Source organism: Heterodontus francisci, chromosome 6, assembly GCF_036365525.1.
Source record: "Heterodontus francisci isolate sHetFra1 chromosome 6, sHetFra1.hap1, whole genome shotgun sequence".
Classification (NCBI taxonomy): domain Eukaryota; kingdom Metazoa; phylum Chordata; class Chondrichthyes; order Heterodontiformes; family Heterodontidae; genus Heterodontus; species Heterodontus francisci.
The window spans coordinates 160,308,102-160,328,099 of NC_090376.1; positions in this window are offsets into that span (position 1 = coordinate 160,308,102).

The following is a 19,998-nucleotide window of genomic DNA, read 5'->3' on the forward strand; positions in this document are numbered from 1 at the left end:
CAGAGAGTGTCAGAGAGTGATAGAGAGTGTCAGAGAGTGTCAGAGAGTGATAGAGAGTGTCAGAGAGTGTCAGACAGTGTCAGAGAGTGATAGCGAGTGATAGAGAGTGTCAGAGAGTGTCAGAGAGTGATAGAGAGTGATAGAGAGTGTCAGAGTGTCAGACAGTGTCAGAGAGTGATAGTGAGTGTCTGAGAGTGTCAGAGAGTGTCTGAGAGTGTCAGAGAGTGATAGAGAGTGATAGAGAGTGTCAGAGAGTGTCAGAGAGTGATAGAGAGTGTCAGAGAGTGTCAGACAGTGTCAGAGAGTGATAGTGAGTGTCTGAGAGTGTCAGACAGTGTCAGAGAGTGATAGCGAGTGATAGAGTGTGTCAGAGAGTGTCAGAGAGTGATAGAGAGTGATAGAGAGTGTCAGAGTGTCAGACAGTGTCAGAGAGTGATAGTGAGTGTCTGAGAGTGTCAGAGAGTGTCTGAGAGTGTCAGAGAGTGATAGAGAGTGATAGAGAGTTTCAGAGAGTGTCAGAGAGTGTCAGAGAGTGATAGAGAGCGATAGAGAGTTTCAGAGAGTGTCAGAGAGTGTCAGAGAGTGTCAGAGAGTGATAGAGAGTTTCAGAGAGTGTCAGAGAGTGTCTGAGAGTGTCAGAGAGTGATAGCGAGTGATAGAGAGTGTCAGAGAGTGTCAGAGAGTGCTCGAGAGTTATAGAGAGTTTCAGAGAGTGTCAGAGAGTGTCTGAGAGTGTCAGAGAGTGATAGAGAGTGATAGAGAGTTTCCGAGAGTTTCAGAGAGTGTCAGAGAGTGATAGAGAGTGATAGAGAGTGTCAGAGTGTCAGACAGTGTCAGAGAGTGATAGTGAGTGTCTGAGAGTGTCAGAGAGTGTCTGAGAGTGTCAGAGAGTGATAGAGAGTGATAGAGAGTGTCAGAGAGTGTCAGAGAGTGATAGAGAGTGTCAGAGAGTGTCAGACAGTGTCAGAGAGTGATAGTGAGTGTCTGAGAGTGTCAGACAGTGTCAGAGAGTGATAGCGAGTGATAGAGTGTGTCAGAGAGTGTCAGAGAGTGATAGAGAGTGATAGAGAGTGTCAGAGTGTCAGACAGTGTCAGAGAGTGATAGTGAGTGTCTGAGAGTGTCAGAGAGTGTCTGAGAGTGTCAGAGAGTGATAGAGAGTGATAGAGAGTTTCAGAGAGTGTCAGAGAGTGTCAGAGAGTGATAGAGAGCGATAGAGAGTTTCAGAGAGTGTCAGAGAGTGTCAGAGAGTGTCAGAGAGTGATATAGAGTTTCAGAGAGTGTCAGAGAGTGTCTGAGAGTGTCAGAGAGTGATAGCGAGTGATAGAGAGTGTCAGAGAGTGTCAGAGAGTGCTCGAGAGTTATAGAGAGTTTCAGAGAGTGTCAGAGAGTGTCTGAGAGTGTCAGAGAGTGATAGAGAGTGATAGAGAGTTTCCGAGAGTTTCAGAGAGTGTCAGAGAGTGATAGCGAGTGATAGAGAGTGTCAGAGAGTGTCAGAGAGTGTCAGAGAGTGATAGAGAGTGATAGAGAGTTTCAGAGAGTGTCAGAGAGTGTCTGAGAGTGTCAGAGAGTGATAGAGAGTGATAGAGAGTTTCAGAGAGTGTCAGAGAGTGTCAGAGAGTGTCAGAGAGTGATAGCGAGTGATAGAGAGTGTCAGAGAGTGTCAGAGAGTGTCAGAGAGTGATAGAGAGTGTCAGAGAGTGTCAGCCAGTGTCAGAGAGTGATAGAGAGTTTCAGAGAGTGTCAGAGAGTGTCTGAGAGTGTCAGAGAGTGATAGAGAGTGATAGAGAGTGTCAGAGAGTGTCAGCCAGTGTCAGAGAGTTTCAGAGAGTGTCAGAGAGTGTCTGAGAGTGTCAGAGAGTGATAGCGAGTGATAGAGAGTGTCAGAGAGTGTCAGAGAGTGTCAGAGAGTGATAGAGAGTGTCAGAGAGTGTCAGCCAGTGTCAGAGAGTGATAGAGAGTTTCAGAGAGTGTCAGAGAGTGTCTGAGAGTGTCAGAGATTGATAGAGAGTGATAGAGAGTGTCAGAGAGTGTCAGCCAGTGTCAGAGAGTGATAGAGAGTGTCAGAGAGTGTCAGACAGTGTCAGAGAGTGATAGTGAGTGTCTGAGAGTGTCAGAGAGTGACAGAGAGTGTCTGAGAGTGATAGAGAGTTTCAGAGATTGTCAGATTATGTCTGAGAGTGTCAGAGACTGATAGAGAGTGAGAGAGAGTGTCAGAGAGTTTCAGAGAGTGTCAGAGAGTGTCAGAGAGTGTCAGAGAGTGTCAGACAGGGATAGAGAGTGATAGACAGTTATAGAGAGTTTCAGAGAGTGTCAGAGAGTGTCTGAGAGTTTCAGAGAGTGATAGAGAGTGATAGAGAGTTTCCGAGAGTGTCAGAGAGTTTCAGAGAGTGATAGCGAGTGATAGAGAGTGTCAGAGAGTGTCAGAGAGTGATAGAGAGTGATAGAGAGTTTCAGAGAGTGTCAGAGAGTGTCTGAGAGTGTCAGAGAGTGTCAGAGAGTGATAGAGAGTGATAGAGAGTGATAGAGAGTGATAGAGAGTGTCAGAGAGTGTCTGAGAGTGTCAGAGAGTGATAGAGAGTGTCAGAGAGTGATAGAGAGTGTCAGTGAGTGTCTGAGAGTGTCAGAGATTGATAGAGAGTGATAGAGAGTGTCAGAGAGTGTCAGACAGTGTCAGAGAGTGATAGAGAGTGTCAGAGAGTGTCAGACAGTGTCAGCGAGTGATAGAGAGTGATAGAGAGTTTCAGAGAGTGTCAGAGAGTGTCAGAGAGTGATAGAGTGTGATAGAGAGTTTCAGAGAGTGTCAGAGAGTGTCAGAGAGTGTCAGAGAGTGATAGCGAGTGATAGAGAGTGTCAGAGAGTGTCAGAGAGTGTCAGAGAGTGATAGAGAGTGTCAGAGAGTGTCAGACAGTGTCAGAGAGTGTCAGAGAGTGTCAGAGAGTGATAGCGAGTGATAGAGAGTGTCAGAGAGTGTCAGAGAGTGTCAGAGAGTGATAGAGAGTGATAGAGGGTTTCAGAGAGTGTCAGAGAGTGTCTGAGAGTGTCAGAGAGTGATAGAGAGTGATAGAGAGTTTCAGAGAGTGTCAGAGCGTGTCTGAGAGTGTCAGAGAGTGATAGCGAGTGATAGAGAGTGTCAGAGAGTGTCAGAGAGTGATAGAGAGTGATAGAGAGTTTCAGAGAGTGTCAGAGAGTGTCTGAGAGTGTCAGAGAGTGTCAGAGAGTGTCAGACAGTGTCAGAGAGTGTCAGAGAGTGTCAGAGAGTGATAGCGAGTGATAGAGAGTGTCAGAGAGTGTCAGAGAGTGATAGAGCATGATAGAGAGTTTCAGAGAGTGTCAGAGAGTGTCAGAGAGTGTCAGAGAGTGATAGAGAGTGATAGAGAGTTTCAGAGAGTGTCAGAGAGTGTCTGAGAGTGTCAGAGAGTGATAGCGAGTGATAGAGAGTGTCAGAGAGTGTCAGAGAGTGATAGAGAGTTATAGAGAGTTTCAGAGAGTGTCAGAGAGTGTCTGAGAGTGTCAGAGAGTGATTGAGAGTGATAGAGAGTTTCCGAGAGTGTCAGAGAGTGTCAGAGAGTGATAGCGAGTGATAGAGAGTGTCAGAGAGTGTCAGAGAGTGATAGAGAGTGATAGAGAGTTTCAGAGAGTGTCAGAGAGTGTCTGAGAGTGATAGAGAGTGATAGAGAGTTTCAGAGAGTGTCAGAGAGTGTCTGAGAGTGTCAGAGAGTGATAGCGAGTGATAGAGAGTGTCAGAGAGTGTCAGAGAGTGTCAGAGAGTGATAGAGAGTGTCAGAGAGTGTCAGCCAGTGTCAGAGAGTGATAGAGAGTTTCAGAGAGTGTCAGAGAGTGTCTGAGAGTGTCAGAGAGTGATAGAGAGTGTCAGAGAGTGTCTGAGAGTGTCAGAGAGTGATAGCGAGTGATAGAGAGTGTCAGAGAGTGTCAGAGAGTGATAGAGAGTGTCAGAGAGTGTCAGCCAGTGTCAGAGTGTGATAGAGAGTTTCCGAGAGTGTCAGAGAGTGTCAGAGAGTGATAGCGAGTGATAGAGAGTGTCAGAGAGTGTCAGAGAGTGTCAGAGAGTGATAGAGAGTGTCAGAGAGTGTCAGAGAGTGATAGAGAGTGTCAGAGAGTGTCAGCCAGTGTCAGAGAGTGATAGAGAGTTTCAGAGAGTGTCAGAGAGTGATAGCGAGTGATAGAGAGTGTCAGAGAGTGTCAGAGAGTGATAGAGAGTGTCAGAGAGTGTCAGCCAGTGTCAGAGAGCGATAGAGAGTTTCAGAGAGTGTCAGAGAGTGTCTGAGAGTGTCAGAGAGTGATAGAGAGTGATAGAGAGTGTCAGAGAGTGTCAGCCAGTGTCAGAGAGTTTCAAAGAGTTTCAGAGAGTGTCAGAGAGTGTCTGAGAGTGTCAGAGAGTGATAGCGAGTGATAGAGAGTGTCAGAGAGTGTCAGAGAGTGATAGAGAGTGTCAGAGAGTGTCAGCCAGTGTCAGAGAGTGATAGAGAGTTTCAGAGAGTGTCAGAGAGTGTCTGAGAGTGTCAGAAGGTGATAGAGAGTGATAGAGAGTGTCAGAGAGTGTCAGCCAGTGTCAGAGAGTGATAGAGAGTGTCAGAGAGTGTCAGACAGTGTCAGAGAGTGATAGTGAGTGTCTGAGAGTGTCAGAGAGTGACAGAGAGTGTCTGAGAGTGATAGAGAGTTTCAGAGAGTGTCAGATTATGTCTGAGAGTGTCAGAGACTGATAGAGAGTGATAGAGAGTGTCAGAGAGTTTCAGAGAGTGTCAGAGAGTGTCAGAGAGTGTCTGAGAGTGTCAGAGAGGGATAGAGAGTGTTAGAGAGTTTCAGAGAGTGTCAGAGAGTGTCTGAGCGTGTCAGAGAGTGATAGAGAGTGTCAGAGAGTGATAGAGAGTGTCAGAGAGTGTCAGAGAGTGATAGTGAGTGTCTGAGAGTGTCAGAGAGTGTCAGAAAGTGATAGAGAGTGATAGAGAGTGTCAGAGAGTGTCAGACAGTGTCAGAGAGTGATAGCGAGTGATAGAGAGTGTCAGAGAGTGTCAGAGAGTGTCAGAGAGTGATAGAGAGTGTCAGAGAGTGATAGAGAGTGATAGAGAGTTTCAGAGAGTGTCAGAGAGTGTCTGAGAGTGTCAGAGAGTGATAGAGAGTGAAAGAGAGTGTCAGAGAGTGTCAGACAGTGTCAGAGAGTGATAGAGAGTGTCAGAGAGTGTCAGACAGTGTCAGAGAGTGATAGTGAGTGTCTGAGAGTGTCAGAGAGTGTCAGAGAGTGTCTGAGAGTGATAGAGAGTTTCAGAGAGTGTCAGATTATGTCTGAGTGTGTCAGAGACTGATAGAGAGTGATAGAGAGTGTCAGAGAGTTTCAGAGAGTGTCAGAGAGTGTCAGAGAGTGTCTGAGAGTGTCAGAGAGTGATAGCGAGTGATAGAGAGTGTCAGAGAGTGTCAGAGAGTGATAGAGAGTGTCAGAGAGTGTCAGAGTGTCAGACAGTGTCAGAGAGTGATAGTGAGTGTCTGAGAGTGTCAGAGAGTGTCTGAGAGTGTCAGAGAGTGTCAGAGAGTGATAGTGAGTGTCTGAGAGTGTCAGAGAGTGTCTGAGAGTGTCAGAGAGTGATAGCGAGTGATAGAGAGTGTCAGAGAGTGTCAGAGAGTGATAGAGAGTGTCAGAGAGTGTCAGAGTGTCAGACAGTGTCAGAGAGTGATAGTGAGTGTCTGAGAGTGTCAGAGAGTGTCTGAGAGTGTCAGAGAGTGATAGAGAGTGATAGAGAGTGTCAGAGAGTGTCAGAGAGTGATAGAGAGTGTCAGAGAGTGTCAGACAGTGTCAGAGAGTGATAGTGAGTGTCTGAGAGTGTCAGACAGTGTCAGAGAGTGATAGCGAGTGATAGAGAGTGTCAGAGAGTGTCAGAGAGTGATAGAGAGTGATAGAGAGTGTCAGAGTGTCAGACAGTGTCAGAGAGTGATAGTGAGTGTCTGAGAGTGTCAGATAGTGTCTGAGAGTGTCAGAGAGTGATAGAGAGTGATAGAGAGTGTCAGAGAGTGTCAGAGAGTGATAGAGAGTGTCAGAGAGTGTCAGACAGTGTCAGAGAGTGATAGTGAGTGTCTGAGAGTGTCAGAGAGTGATAGAGAGTGATAGAGAGTGTCAGAGAGTGTCAGAGAGTGATAGAGAGTGTCAGAGAGTGTCAGAGAGTGATAGAGAGTGTCAGAGAGTGTCAGACAGTGTCAGAGAGTGATAGCGAGTGATAGAGAGTGTCAGAGAGTGTCAGAGAGTGATAGAGAGTGATAGAGAGTGACAGAGTGTCAGACAGTGTCAGAGAGTGATAGTGAGTGTCTGAGAGTGTCAGAGAGTGTCTGAGAGTGTCAGAGAGTGATAGAGAGTGATAGAGAGTGTCAGAGAGTGTCAGAGAGTGATAGAGAGTGTCAGAGAGTGTCAGACAGTGTCAGAGAGTGATAGTGAGTGTCTGAGAGTGTCAGACAGTGTCAGAGAGTGATAGCGAGTGATAGAGTGTGTCAGAGAGTGTCAGAGAGTGATAGAGAGTGATAGAGAGTGTCAGAGTGTCAGACAGTGTCAGAGAGTGATAGTGAGTGTCTGAGAGTGTCAGAGAGTGTCTGAGAGTGTCAGAGAGTGATAGAGAGTGATAGAGAGTTTCAGAGAGTGTCAGAGAGTGTCAGAGAGTGATAGAGAGCGATAGAGAGTTTCAGAGAGTGTCAGAGAGTGTCAGAGAGTGTCAGAGAGTGATAGAGAGTTTCAGAGAGTGTCAGAGAGTGTCTGAGAGTGTCAGAGAGTGATAGCGAGTGATAGAGAGTGTCAGAGAGTGTCAGAGAGTGCTCGAGAGTTATAGAGAGTTTCAGAGAGTGTCAGAGAGTGTCTGAGAGTGTCAGAGAGTGATAGAGAGTGATAGAGAGTTTCCGAGAGTTTCAGAGAGTGTCAGAGAGTGATAGCGAGTGATAGAGAGTGTCAGAGAGTGTCAGAGAGTGTCAGAGAGTGATAGAGAGTGATAGAGAGTTTCAGAGAGTGTCAGAGAGTGTCTGAGAGTGTCAGAGAGTGATAGAGAGTGATAGAGAGTTTCAGAGAGTGTCAGAGAGTGTCAGAGAGTGTCAGAGAGTGATAGCGAGTGATAGAGAGTGTCAGAGAGTGTCAGAGAGTGTCAGAGAGTGATAGAGAGTGTCAGAGAGTGTCAGCCAGTGTCAGAGAGTGATAGAGAGTTTCAGAGAGTGTCAGAGAGTGTCTGAGAGTGTCAGAGAGTGATAGAGAGTGATAGAGAGTGTCAGAGAGTGTCAGCCAGTGTCAGAGAGTTTCAGAGAGTGTCAGAGAGTGTCTGAGAGTGTCAGAGAGTGATAGCGAGTGATAGAGAGTGTCAGAGAGTGTCAGAGAGTGTCAGAGAGTGATAGAGAGTGTCAGAGAGTGTCAGCCAGTGTCAGAGAGTGATAGAGAGTTTCAGAGAGTGTCAGAGAGTGTCTGAGAGTGTCAGAGAGTGATAGAGAGTGATAGAGAGTGTCAGAGAGTGTCAGCCAGTGTCAGAGAGTGATAGAGAGTGTCAGAGAGTGTCAGACAGTGTCAGAGAGTGATAGTGAGTGTCTGAGAGTGTCAGAGAGTGACAGAGAGTGTCTGAGAGTGATAGAGAGTTTCAGAGATTGTCAGATTATGTCTGAGAGTGTCAGAGACTGATAGAGAGTGAGAGAGAGTGTCAGAGAGTTTCAGAGAGTGTCAGAGAGTGTCAGAGAGTGTCAGAGAGTGTCAGAGAGGGATATAGAGTGATAGACAGTTATAGAGAGTTTCAGAGAGTGTCAGAGAGTGTCTGAGAGTTTCAGAGAGTGATAGAGAGTGATAGAGAGTTTCCGAGAGTGTCAGAGAGTTTCAGAGAGTGATAGCGAGTGATAGAGAGTGTCAGAGAGTGTCAGAGAGTGATAGAGAGTGATAGAGAGTTTCAGAGAGTGTCAGAGAGTGTCTGAGAGTGTCAGAGAGTGTCAGAGAGTGTCAGAGAGTGATAGAGAGTGATAGAGAGTGATAGAGAGTGTCAGAGAGTGTCTGAGAGTGTCAGAGAGTGATAGAGAGTGTCAGAGAGTGATAGAGAGTGTCAGTGAGTGTCTGAGAGTGTCAGAGATTGATAGAGAGTGATAGAGAGTGTCAGAGAGTGTCAGACAGTGTCAGAGAGTGATAGAGAGTGTCAGAGAGTGTCAGACAGTGTCAGCGAGTGATAGAGAGTGATAGAGAGTTTCAGAGAGTGTCAGAGAGTGTCAGAGAGTGATAGAGTGTGATAGAGAGTTTCAGAGAGTGTCAGAGAGTGTCAGAGAGTGTCAGAGAGTGATAGCGAGTGATAGAGAGTGTCAGAGAGTGTCAGAGAGTGTCAGAGAGTGATAGAGAGTGTCAGAGAGTGTCAGACAGTGTCAGAGAGTGTCAGAGAGTGTCAGAGAGTGATAGCGAGTGATAGAGAGTGTCAGAGAGTGTCAGAGAGTGTCAGAGAGTGATAGAGAGTGATAGAGGGTTTCAGAGAGTGTCAGAGAGTGTCTGAGAGTGTCAGAGAGTGATAGAGAGTGATAGAGAGTTTCAGAGAGTGTCAGAGCGTGTCTGAGAGTGTCAGAGAGTGATAGCGAGTGATAGAGAGTGTCAGAGAGTGTCAGAGAGTGATAGAGAGTGATAGAGAGTTTCAGAGAGTGTCAGAGAGTGTCTGAGAGTGTCAGAGAGTGTCAGAGAGTGTCAGACAGTGTCAGAGAGTGTCAGAGAGTGTCAGAGAGTGATAGCGAGTGATAGAGAGTGTCAGAGAGTGTCAGAGAGTGATAGAGCATGATAGAGAGTTTCAGAGAGTGTCAGAGAGTGTCGGAGAGTGTCAGAGAGTGATAGAGAGTGATAGAGAGTTTCAGAGAGTGTCAGAGAGTGTCTGAGAGTGTCAGAGAGTGATAGCGAGTGATAGAGAGTGTCAGAGAGTGTCAGAGAGTGATAGAGAGTTATAGAGAGTTTCAGAGAGTGTCAGAGAGTGTCTGAGAGTGTCAGAGAGTGATTGAGAGTGATAGAGAGTTTCCGAGAGTGTCAGAGAGTGTCAGAGTGTGATAGCGAGTGATAGAGAGTGTCAGAGAGTGTCAGAGAGTGATAGAGAGTGATAGAGAGTTTCAGAGAGTGTCAGAGAGTGTCTGAGAGTGATAGAGAGTGATAGAGAGTTTCAGAGAGTGTCAGAGAGTGTCTGAGAGTGTCAGAGAGTGATAGCGAGTGATAGAGAGTGTCAGAGAGTGTCAGAGAGTGTCAGAGAGTGATAGAGAGTGTCAGAGAGTGTCAGCCAGTGTCAGAGAGTGATAGAGAGTTTCAGAGAGTGTCAGAGAGTGTCTGAGAGTGTCAGAGAGTGATAGAGAGTGTCAGAGAGTGTCTGAGAGTGTCAGAGAGTGATAGCGAGTGATAGAGAGTGTCAGAGAGTGTCAGAGAGTGATAGAGAGTGTCAGAGAGTGTCAGCCAGTGTCAGAGAGTGATAGAGAGTTTCAGAGAGTGTCAGAGAGTGTCTGAGAGTGTCAGAGAGTGATAGAGAGTGATAGAGAGTGTCAGAGAGTGTCAGACAGTGTCTGAGAGTGTCAGAGAGTGACAGAGAGTGTCTGAGAGTGATAGAGAGTTTCAGAGAGTGTCAGATTATGTCTGAGAGTGTCAGAGACTGATAGAGAGTGATAGACAGTGTCAGAGAGTTTCAGAGAGTGTCAGAGAGTGTCAGAGAGTGTCTGAGAGTGTCAGAGAGGGATAGAGAGTGTTAGAGAGTTTCAGAGAGTGTCAGAGAGTGTCTGAGCGTGTCAGAGAGTGATAGAGAGTGTCAGAGAGTGTCAGAGAGTGTCAGAGAGTGATAGAGAGTGATAGAGAGTGATAGAGAGTTTCAGAGAGTGTCAGAGAGTGTCTGAGAGTGTCAGAGAGTGATAGCGAGTGATAGAGAGTGTCAGAGAGTGTCAGAGAGTGATAGAGAGTTATAGAGAGTTTCAGAGAGTGTCAGAGAGTGTCTGAGAGTGTCAGAGAGTGTTTGAGAGTGATAGAGAGTTTCCGAGAGTGTCAGAGAGTGTCAGAGAGTGATAGCGAGTGATAGAGAGTGTCAGAGAGTGTCAGAGAGTGTCAGAGAGTGATAGAGAGTGATAGAGAGTGATAGAGAGTTTCAGAGAGCGTCAGAGAGTGTCTGAGAGTGATAGAGAGTGATAGAGAGTTTCAGAGAGTGTCAGAGAGTGTCTGAGAGTGTCAGAGAGTGATAGCGAGTGATAGAGAGTGTCAGAGAGTGTCAGAGAGTGATAGAGAGTTATAGAGAGTTTCAGAGAGTGTCAGAGAGTGTCTGAGAGTGTCAGAGAGTGTTTGAGAGTGATAGAGAGTTTCCGAGAGTGTCAGAGAGTGTCAGAGAGTGATAGCGAGTGATAGAGAGTGTCAGAGAGTGTCAGAGAGTGTCAGAGAGTGATAGAGAGTGATAGAGAGTGATAGAGAGTTTCAGAGAGCGTCAGAGAGTGTCTGAGAGTGATAGAGAGTGATAGAGAGTTTCAGAGAGTGTCAGAGAGTGTCAGAGAGTGTCAGAGAGTGATAGCGAGTGATAGAGAGTGTCAGAGAGTGTCAGAGAGTGTCAGAGAGTGTCAGAGAGTGATAGAGAGTGTCAGAGAGTGTCAGCCAGTGTCAGAGAGTGATAGAGAGTTTCAGAGAGTGTCAGAGAGTGTCTGAGAGTGTCAGACAGTGATAGAGAGTGATAGAGAGTGTCAGAGAGTGTCAGCCAGTGTCAGAGAGTTTCAGAGAGTGTCAGAGAGTGTCTGAGAGTATCAGAGAGTGATAGCGAGTGATAGAGAGTGTCAGAGAGTGTCAGAGAGTGATAGAGAGTGTCAGAGAGTGTCAGCCAGTGTCAGAGAGTGATAGAGAGTTTCAGAGAGTGTCAGAGAGTGTCTGAGAGTGTCAGAGAGTGATAGAGAGTGATAGAGAGTGTCAGAGAGTGTCAGCCAGTGTCAGAGAGTGTCAGACAGTGTCAGAGAGTGATAGTGAGTGTCTGAGAGTGTCAGAGAGTGACAGAGAGTGTCAGAGAGTGATAGAGAGTTTCAGAGAGTGTCAGATTATGTCTGAGAGTGTCAGAGACTGATAGAGAGTGATAGAGAGTGTCAGAGAGTTTCAGAGAGTGTCAGAGAGTGTCAGAGAGTGTCTGAGAGTGTCAGAGAGGGATAGAGAGTGTTAGAGAGTTTCAGAGAGTGTCAGAGAGTGTCTGAGCGTGTCAGAGAGTGATAGAGAGTGTCAGAGAGTGATAGAGAGTGTCAGAGAGTGTCAGAGAGTGATAGTGAGTGTCTGAGAGTGTCAGAGAGTGTCAGAAAGTGATAGAGAGTGATAGAGAGTGTCAGAGAGTGTCAGACAGTGTCAGAGAGTGATAGCGAGTGATAGAGAGTGTCAGAGAGTGTCAGAGAGTGTCAGAGAGTGATAGAGAGTGTCAGAGAGTGATAGAGAGTGATAGAGAGTTTCAGAGAGTGTCAGAGAGTGTCTGAGAGTGTCAGAGAGTGATAGAGAGTGAAAGAGAGTGTCAGAGAGTGTCAGACAGTGTCCGAGAGTGATAGAGAGTGTCAGAGAGTGTCAGACAGTGTCAGAGAGTGATAGAGAGTTTCAGAGAGTGTCAGAGAGTGTCTGAGAGTGTCAGAGAGTGATAGAGAGTGATAGAGAGTGAAAGAGAGTGTCAGAGAGTGATAGAGAGTGAAAGAGAGTGTCAGAGAGTGTCAGACAGTGTCAGAGAGTGATAGAGAGTGTCAGAGAGTGTCAGACAGTGTCAGAGAGTGATAGTGAGTGTCTGAGAGTGTCAGAGAGTGTCAGAGAGTGTCTGAGAGTGATAGAGAGTTTCAGAGAGTGTCAGATTATGTCTGAGTGTGTCAGAGACTGATAGAGAGTGATAGAGAGTGTCAGAGAGTTTCAGAGAGTGTCAGAGAGTGTCAGAGAGTGTCTGAGAGTGTCAGAGAGTGATAGCGAGTGATAGAGAGTGTCAGAGAGTGTCAGAGAGTGATAGAGAGTGATAGAGAGTGTCAGAGTGTCAGACAGTGTCAGAGAGTGATAGTGAGTGTCTGAGAGTGTCAGAGAGTGTCTGAGAGTGTCAGAGAGTGATAGAGAGTGATAGAGAGTGTCAGAGAGTGTCAGAGAGTGATAGAGAGTGTCAGAGAGTGTCAGACAGTGTCAGAGAGTGATAGTGAGTGTCTGAGAGTGTCAGACAGTGTCAGAGAGTGATAGCGAGTGATAGAGAGTGTCAGAGAGTGTCAGAGAGTGATAGAGAGTGATAGAGAGTGTCAGAGTGTCAGACAGTGTCAGAGAGTGATAGTGAGTGTCTGAGAGTGTCAGAGAGTGATAGAGAGTGATAGAGAGTGTCAGAGAGTGTCAGAGAGTGATAGAGAGTGTCAGAGAGTGTCAGACAGTGTCAGAGAGTGATAGTGAGTGTCTGAGAGTGTCAGAGAGTGTCAGAGAGTGATAGAGAGTGATAGAGAGTGTCAGAGAGTGTCAGAGAGTGATAGAGAGTGTCAGAGAGTGTCAGAGAGTGATAGAGAGTGTCAGAGAGTGTCAGACAGTGTCAGAGAGTGATAGCGAGTGATAGAGAGTGTCAGAGAGTGTCAGAGAGTGATAGAGAGTGATAGAGAGTGTCAGAGTGTCAGACAGTGTCAGAGAGTGATAGTGAGTGTCTGAGAGTGTCAGAGAGTGTCTGAGAGTGTCAGAGAGTGATAGAGAGTGATAGAGAGTGTCAGAGAGTGTCAGAGAGTGATAGAGAATGTCAGAGAGTGTCAGACAGTGTCAGAGAGTGATAGTGAGTGTCTGAGAGTGTCAGACAGTGTCAGAGAGTGATAGCGAGTGATAGAGAGTGTCAGAGAGTGTCAGAGAGTGATAGAGAGTGATAGAGAGTGTCAGAGTGTCAGACAGTGTCAGAGAGTGATAGTGAGTGTCTGAGAGTGTCAGAGAGTGTCTGAGAGTGTCAGAGAGTGATAGAGAGTGTCAGAGAGTGTCGGTGAGTGATAGAGAGTGTCAGAGAGTGTCAGACAGTGTCAGAGAGTGATAGTGAGTGTCTGAGAGTGTCAGAGAGTGATAGAGAGTGATAGAGAGTGTCAGAGTGTCAGACAGTGTCAGAGAGTGATAGTGAGTGTCTGAGAGTGTCAGAGAGTGTCTGAGAGTGTCAGAGAGTGATAGAGAGTGATAGAGAGTGTCAGAGAGTGTCAGAGAGTGATAGAGAGTGTCAGAGAGTGTCAGACAGTGTCAGAGAGTGATAGTGAGTGTCTGAGAGTGTCAGACAGTGTCAGAGAGTGATAGCGAGTGATAGAGAGTGTCAGAGAGTGTCAGAGAGTGATAGAGAGTGATAGAGAGTGTCAGAGTGTCAGACAGTGTCAGAGAGTGATAGTGAGTGTCTGAGAGTGTCAGAGAGTGATAGAGAGTGATAGAGAGTGTCAGACAGTGTCAGAGAGTGATAGTGAGTGTCTGAGAGTGTCAGAGAGTGTCAGAGAGTGATAGAGAGTGATAGAGAGTGTCAGAGAGTGTCAGAGAGTGATAGAGAGTGTCAGAGAGTGTCAGAGAGTGATAGAGAGTGTCAGAGAGTGTCAGACAGTGTCAGAGAGTGATAGCGAGTGATAGAGAGTGTCAGAGAGTGTCAGAGAGTGATAGAGAGTGATAGAGAGTGTCAGAGTGTCAGACAGTGTCAGAGAGTGATAGTGAGTGTCTGAGAGTGTCAGAGAGTGTCTGAGAGTGTCAGAGAGTGATAGAGAGTGATAGAGAGTGTCAGAGAGTGTCAGAGAGTGATAGAGAATGTCAGAGAGTGTCAGACAGTGTCAGAGAGTGATAGTGAGTGTCTGAGAGTGTCAGACAGTGTCAGAGAGTGATAGCGAGTGATAGAGAGTGTCAGAGAGTGTCAGAGAGTGATAGAGAGTGATAGAGAGTGTCAGAGTGTCAGACAGTGTCAGAGAGTGATAGTGAGTGTCTGAGAGTGTCAGAGAGTGTCTGAGAGTGTCAGAGAGTGATAGAGAGTGTCAGAGAGTGTCGGTGAGTGATAGAGAGTGTCAGAGAGTGTCAGACAGTGTCAGAGAGTGATAGTGAGTGTCTGAGAGTGTCAGAGAGTGTCAGAGAGTGATAGAGAGTGTCAGAGAGTGTCAGAGAGTGATAGAGAGTGATAGAGAGTGTCAGAGAGTGTCAGAGAGTGATAGAGAATGTCTGAGAGTGTCAGACAGTGTCAGAGAGTGATAGTGAGTGTCTGAGAGTGTCAGACAGTGTCAGAGAGTGATAGCGAGTGATAGAGAGTGTCAGAGAGTGTCAGAGAGTGATAGAGAGTGATAGAGAGTGTCAGAGTGTCAGACAGTGTCAGAGAGTGATAGTGAGTGTCTGAGAGTGTCAGAGAGTGTCTGAGAGTGTCAGAGAGTGATAGAGAGTGTCAGAGAGTGTCGGTGAGTGATAGAGAGTGTCAGAGAGTGTCAGACAGTGTCAGAGAGTGATAGTGAGTGTCTGAGAGTGTCAGAGAGTGTCAGAGAGTGATAGAGAGTGTCAGAGAGTGTCTGCGAGTGTCAGAGAGTGATAGAGAGTGTCAGAGAGTGATAGAGAGTGTCAGTGAGTGTCTGAGAGTGTCAGACAGTGTCAGAGAGTGATAGTGAGTGTCTGAGAGTGTCAGAGAGTGTCAGAGAGTGATAGAGAGTGATAGAGAGTGTCAGAGAGTGTCTGAGAGTGTCAGAGAGTGATAGAGAGTGTCAGAGAGTGATAGAGAGTGTCAGTGAGTGTCTGAGAGTGTCAGAGAGTGATAGAGAGTGATAGAGAGTGTCAGAGAGTGTCAGACAGTGTCAGAGAGTGATAGAGAGTGTCAGAGAGTGTCAGACAGTGTCAGCGAGTGATAGAGAGTGATAGAGAGTTTCAGAGAGTGTCAGAGAGTGTCAGAGAGTGATAGAGTGTGATGGAGAGTTTCAGAGAGTATCAGAGAGTGTCAGAGAGTGTCAGAGAGTGTCAGAGAGTGATAGCGAGTGATAGAGAGTGTCAGAGTGTGTCAGAGAGAGTCAGAGAGTGATAGAGAGTGATAGAGAATGTCAGAGAGTGTCAGACAGTGTCAGAGAGTGTCAGAGAGTGTCAGAGAGTGAAAGCGAGTGACAGAGAGTGTCAGAGAGTGTCAGAGAGTGATAGAGAGTGATAGAGAGTTTCAGAGAGTGTCAGAGAGTGTCTGAGAGTGTCAGAGAGTGATAGAGAGTGATAGAGAGTTTCAGAGAGTGTCAGAGAGTGTCTGAGAGTGTCAGAGAGTGTCAGAGAGTGATAGAGAGTGATAGAGAGTTTCTGAGAGTGTCAGAGAGTGTCAGAGAGTGTCAGACAGTGGCAGAGAGTGTCAGAGAGTGTCAGAGAGTGATAGCGAGTGATAGAGAGTGTCAGAGAGTGTCAGACAGTGTCAGAGAGTGATAGAGAGTGATAGAGAGTTTCAGAGAGTGTCAGAGAGTGTCTGAGAGTGTCAGAGAGTGATAGAGAGTGATAGAGAGTTTCAGAGAGTGTCAGAGAGTGTCTGAGAGTGTCAGAGAGTGATAGAGAGTTTCAGAGAGTATCAGAGAGTGTCTGAGAGTGTCAGAGAGTGATAGAGAGCGTTAGAGAGTTTCAGAGAGTGTCAGAGAGTGTCTGAGAGTGTCAGAGAGTGATAGAGAGTGATAGAGAGTGTCAGAGAGTGTCAGACAGTGTCAGAGAGTGTCTGAGAGTGTCAGAGAGTGTCAGAGAGTGATAGCGAGTGATAGAGAGTGTCAGAGAGTGATAGAGAGTGATAGAGAGTTTCAGAGAGTGTCAGAGAGTGTCAGAGAGTGATAGAGAGTGATAGAGAGTGTCAGAGAGTGATAGAGAGTGATAGAGAGTTTCAGAGAGTGTCAGAGAGTGTCTGAGAGTGTCAGAGAGTGATAGAGAGTGATAGAGAGTGTCAGAGAGTGTCAGACAGTGTCAGAGAGTGATAGTGAGTGTCTGAGAGTGTCAGAGAGTGATAGAGAGTGATAGAGAGTGTCAGAGAGTGTCAGAGAGTGATAGAGAGTGTCAGAGAGTGTCAGACAGTGTCAGAGAGTGATAGTGAGTGTCTGAGAGTGTCAGAGAGTGATAGAGAGTGATAGAGAGTGTCAGAGAGTGTCAGAGAGTGATAGAGAGTGTCAGAGAGTGTCAGAGAGTGATAGAGAGTGTCAGAGAGTGTCAGACAGTGTCAGAGAGTGATAGCGAGTGATAGAGAGTGTCAGAGAGTGTCAGAGAGTGATAGAGAGTGATAGAGAGTGTCAGAGTGTCAGACAGTGTCAGAGAGTGTTAGTGAGTGTCTGAGAGTGTCAGAGAGTGATAGAGAGTGATAGAGAGTGTCAGAGAGTGTCAGAGAGTGTCAGAGAGGGTCTGAGAGTGTCAGAGAGTGTCAGAGAGTGATAGCGAGTGATAGAGAGTGTCAGAGAGTGATAGAGAGTGATAGAGAGTTTCAGAGAGTGTCAGAGAGTGTCAGAGAGTGATAGAGAGTGATAGAGAGTGTCAGAGAGTGATAGAGAGTGATAGAGAGTTTCAGAGAGTGTCAGAGAGTGTCTGAGAGTGTCAGAGAGTGATAGAGAGTGATAGAGTATCAGAGAGTGTCAGACAGTGTCAGAGAGTGATAGAGAGTGTCAGAGAGTGTCAGACAGTGTCAGAGAGTGATAGTGAGTGTCTGAGAGTGTCTGAGAGTGTCAGAGACTGATAGAGAGTGATAGAGAGTGTCAGAGAGTGATAGAGAGTGTCAGAGAGTGTCAGAGAGTGTCAGAGAGTGATAGAGAGTGATAGAGAGTGTCAGAGAGTGTCTGAGAGTGTCAGAGAGTGATAGAGAGTGTCAGAGAGTGATAGAGAGTGTCAGTGAGTGTCTGAGAGTGTCAGAGAGTGATAGAGAGTGATAGAGAGTGTCAGAGAGTGTCAGACAGTGTCAGAGAGTGATAGAGAGTGTCAGAGAGTGTCAGACAGTGTCAGCGAGTGATAGAGAGTGATAGAGAGTTTCAGAGAGTGTCAGAGAGTGTCAGAGAGTGATAGAGTGTGATGGAGAGTTTCAGAGAGTATCAGAGAGTGTCAGAGAGTGTCAGAGAATGTCAGAGAGTGATAGCGAGTGATAGAGAGTGTCAGAGTGTGTCAGAGAGAGTCAGAGAGTGATAGAGAGTGATAGAGAGTGTCAGAGAGTGTCAGACAGTGTCAGAGAGTGTCAGAGAGTGTCAGAGAGTGATAGCGAGTGACAGAGAGTGTCAGAGAGTGTCAGAGAGTGATAGAGAGTGATAGAGAGTTTCAGAGAGTGTCAGAGAGTGTCTGAGAGTGTCAGAGAGTGATAGAGAGTGATAGAGAGTTTCAGAGAGTGTCAGAGAGTGTCTGAGAGTGTCAGAGAGTGTCAGAGAGTGATAGAGAGTGATAGAGAGTTTCTGAGAGTGTCAGAGAGTGTCAGAGAGTGTCAGACAGTGGCAGAGAGTGTCAGAGAGTGTCAGAGAGTGATAGCGAGTGATAGAGAGTGTCAGAGAGTGTCAGACAGTGTCAGAGAGTGATAGAGAGTGATAGAGAGTTTCAGAGAGTGTCAGAGAGTGTCTGAGAGTGTCAGAGAGTGATAGAGAGTGATAGAGAGTTTCAGAGAGTGTCAGAGAGTGTCTGAGAGTGTCAGAGAGTGATAGAGAGTTTCAGAGAGTATCAGAGAGTGTCTGAGAGTGTCAGAGAGTGATAGAGAGCGTTAGAGAGTTTCAGAGAGTGTCAGAGAGTGTCTGAGAGTGTCAGAGAGTGATAGAGAGTGATAGAGAGTGTCAGAGAGTGTCAGAGAGTGTCAGAGAGTGTCTGAGAGTGTCAGAGAGTGTCAGAGAGTGATAGCGAGTGATAGAGAGTGTCAGAGAGTGATAGAGAGTGATAGAGAGTTTCAGAGAGTGTCAGAGAGTGTCAGAGAGTGATAGAGAGTGATAGAGAGTGTCAGAGAGTGATAGAGAGTGATAGAGAGTTTCAGAGAGTGTCAGAGAGTGTCTGAGAGTGTCAGAGAGTGATAGAGAGTGATAGAGTATCAGAGAGTGTCAGACAGTGTCAGAGAGTGATAGAGAGTGTCAGAGAGTGTCAGACAGTGTCAGAGAGTGATAGTGAGTGTCTGAGAGTGTCTGAGAGTGTCAGAGACTGATAGAGAGTGATAGAGAGTGTCAGAGAGTGATAGAGAGTGTCAGAGAGTGTCAGAGAGTGATAGTGAGTGTCAGAGAGTGTCAGAGAGTGTCAGAGAGTGTCAGACAGTGGCAGAGAGTGTCAGAGAGTGTCAGAGAGTGATAGCGAGTGATAGAGAGTGTCAGAGAGTGTCAGACAGTGTCAGAGACTGATAGAGAGTGATAGAGAGTTTCAGAGAGTGTCAGAGAGTGTCTGAGAGTGTCAGAGAGTGATAGAGAGTGATAGAGAGTTTCAGAGAGTGTCTGAGAGTGTCTGAGAGTGTCAGAGAGTGATAGAGAGTTTCAGAGAGTGTCAGAGAGTGTCTGAGAGTGTCAGAGAGTGATAGAGAGTGTTAGAGAGTTTCAGAGAGTGTCAGAGAGTGTCTGAGAGTGTCAGAGAGTGATAGAGAGTGATAGAGAGTGTCAGAGAGTGTCAGACAGTGTCAGAGAGTGTCTGAGAGTGTCAGAGAGTGTCAGAGAGTGATAGCGAGTGATAGAGAGTGTCAGAGAGTGATAGAGAGTGATAGAGAGTTTCAGAGAGTGTCAGAGAGTGTCTGAGAGTGTCAGAGAGTGATAGAGAGTGATAGAGTATCAGAGAGTGTCAGACAGTGTCAGAGAGTGATAGAGAGTGTCAGAGAGTGTCAGACAGTGTCAGAGAGTGATAGTGAGTGTCTGAGAGTGTCAGAGACTGATAGAGAGTGTCAGAGAGTGATAGAGAGTGTCAGAGAGTGATAGAGAGTGTCAGAGAGTGTCAGAGAGTGATAGTGAGTGTCTGAGAGTGTCTGAGAGTGTCAGAGAGTGATAGAGAGTGATAGAGAGTGTCAGAGAGTTTCAGAGAGTGTCAGAGAGTGTCAGAGAGTGTCTGAGAATGTCAGAGAGTGTCAGAGAGTGATAGCGAGTGATAGAGAGTGTCAGAGAGTGTCAGAGCGTGTCAGAGAGGGATAGAGAGTGATAGAGAGTTTCAGAGAGTGTCAGAGAGTGTCTGAGAGTGTCAGAGAGTGATAGAGAGTGTCAGAGAGTGATAGAGAGTGTCAGAGTGTGTCAGAGAGTGATAGAGAGTGTCAGAGAGTGATAGTGAGTGTCTGAGAGTGTCAGAGAGTGTCAGAAAGTGACAGAGAGTGATAGAGAGTGATAGAGAGTGATAGAGAGTTTCAGAGAGTGTCAGAGAGTGTCTGAGAGTGTCAGAGAGTGATAGAGAGTGATAGAGAGTGTCAGAGAGTGTCAGACAGTTTCAGAGAGTGTCTGAGAGTGTCAGAGAGTGTCAGAGAGTGATAGTGAGTGATAGAGAGTGTCAGAGAGTGATAGAGAGTGATAGAGAGTTTCAGAGAGTGTCAGAGAGTGTCAGAGAGTGATAGAGAGTGATAGAGAGTTTCAGAGAGTGTCAGAGAGTGTCTGAGAGTGTCAGAGAGTGATAGAGAGTGATAGAGAGTATCAGAGAGTGTCAGACAGTGTCAGAGAGTGATAGAGAGTGTCAGAGAGTGTCAGAGAGTGTCAGAGAGTGATAGTGAGTGTCTGAGAGTGTCTGAGAGTGTCAGAGAATGATAGAGAGTGATAGAGAGTGTCAGAGAGTGATAGAGAGTGTCAGAGAGTGATAGAGAGTGTCAGAGAGTGTCAGAGAGTGATAGTGAGTGTCTGAGAGTGTCAGAGAGTGTCAGAGAGTGATAGAGAGTGATAGAGAGTGTCAGAGAGTTTCAGAGAGTGTCAGAGAGTGTCAGAGAGTGTCTGAGAGTGTCAGAGAGTGATAGCGAGTGATAGAGAGTGTCAGAGAGTGTCAGAGAGTGTCAGAGAGGGATAGAGAGTGATAGAGAGTTTCAGAGAGTGTCAGAGAGTGTCTGAGAGTGTCAGAGAGTGATAGAGAGTGTCAGAGAGTGATAGAGAGTGTCAGAGAGTCTCAGAGAGTGATAGAGATTGTCAGAGAGTGTCAGAGAGTGATA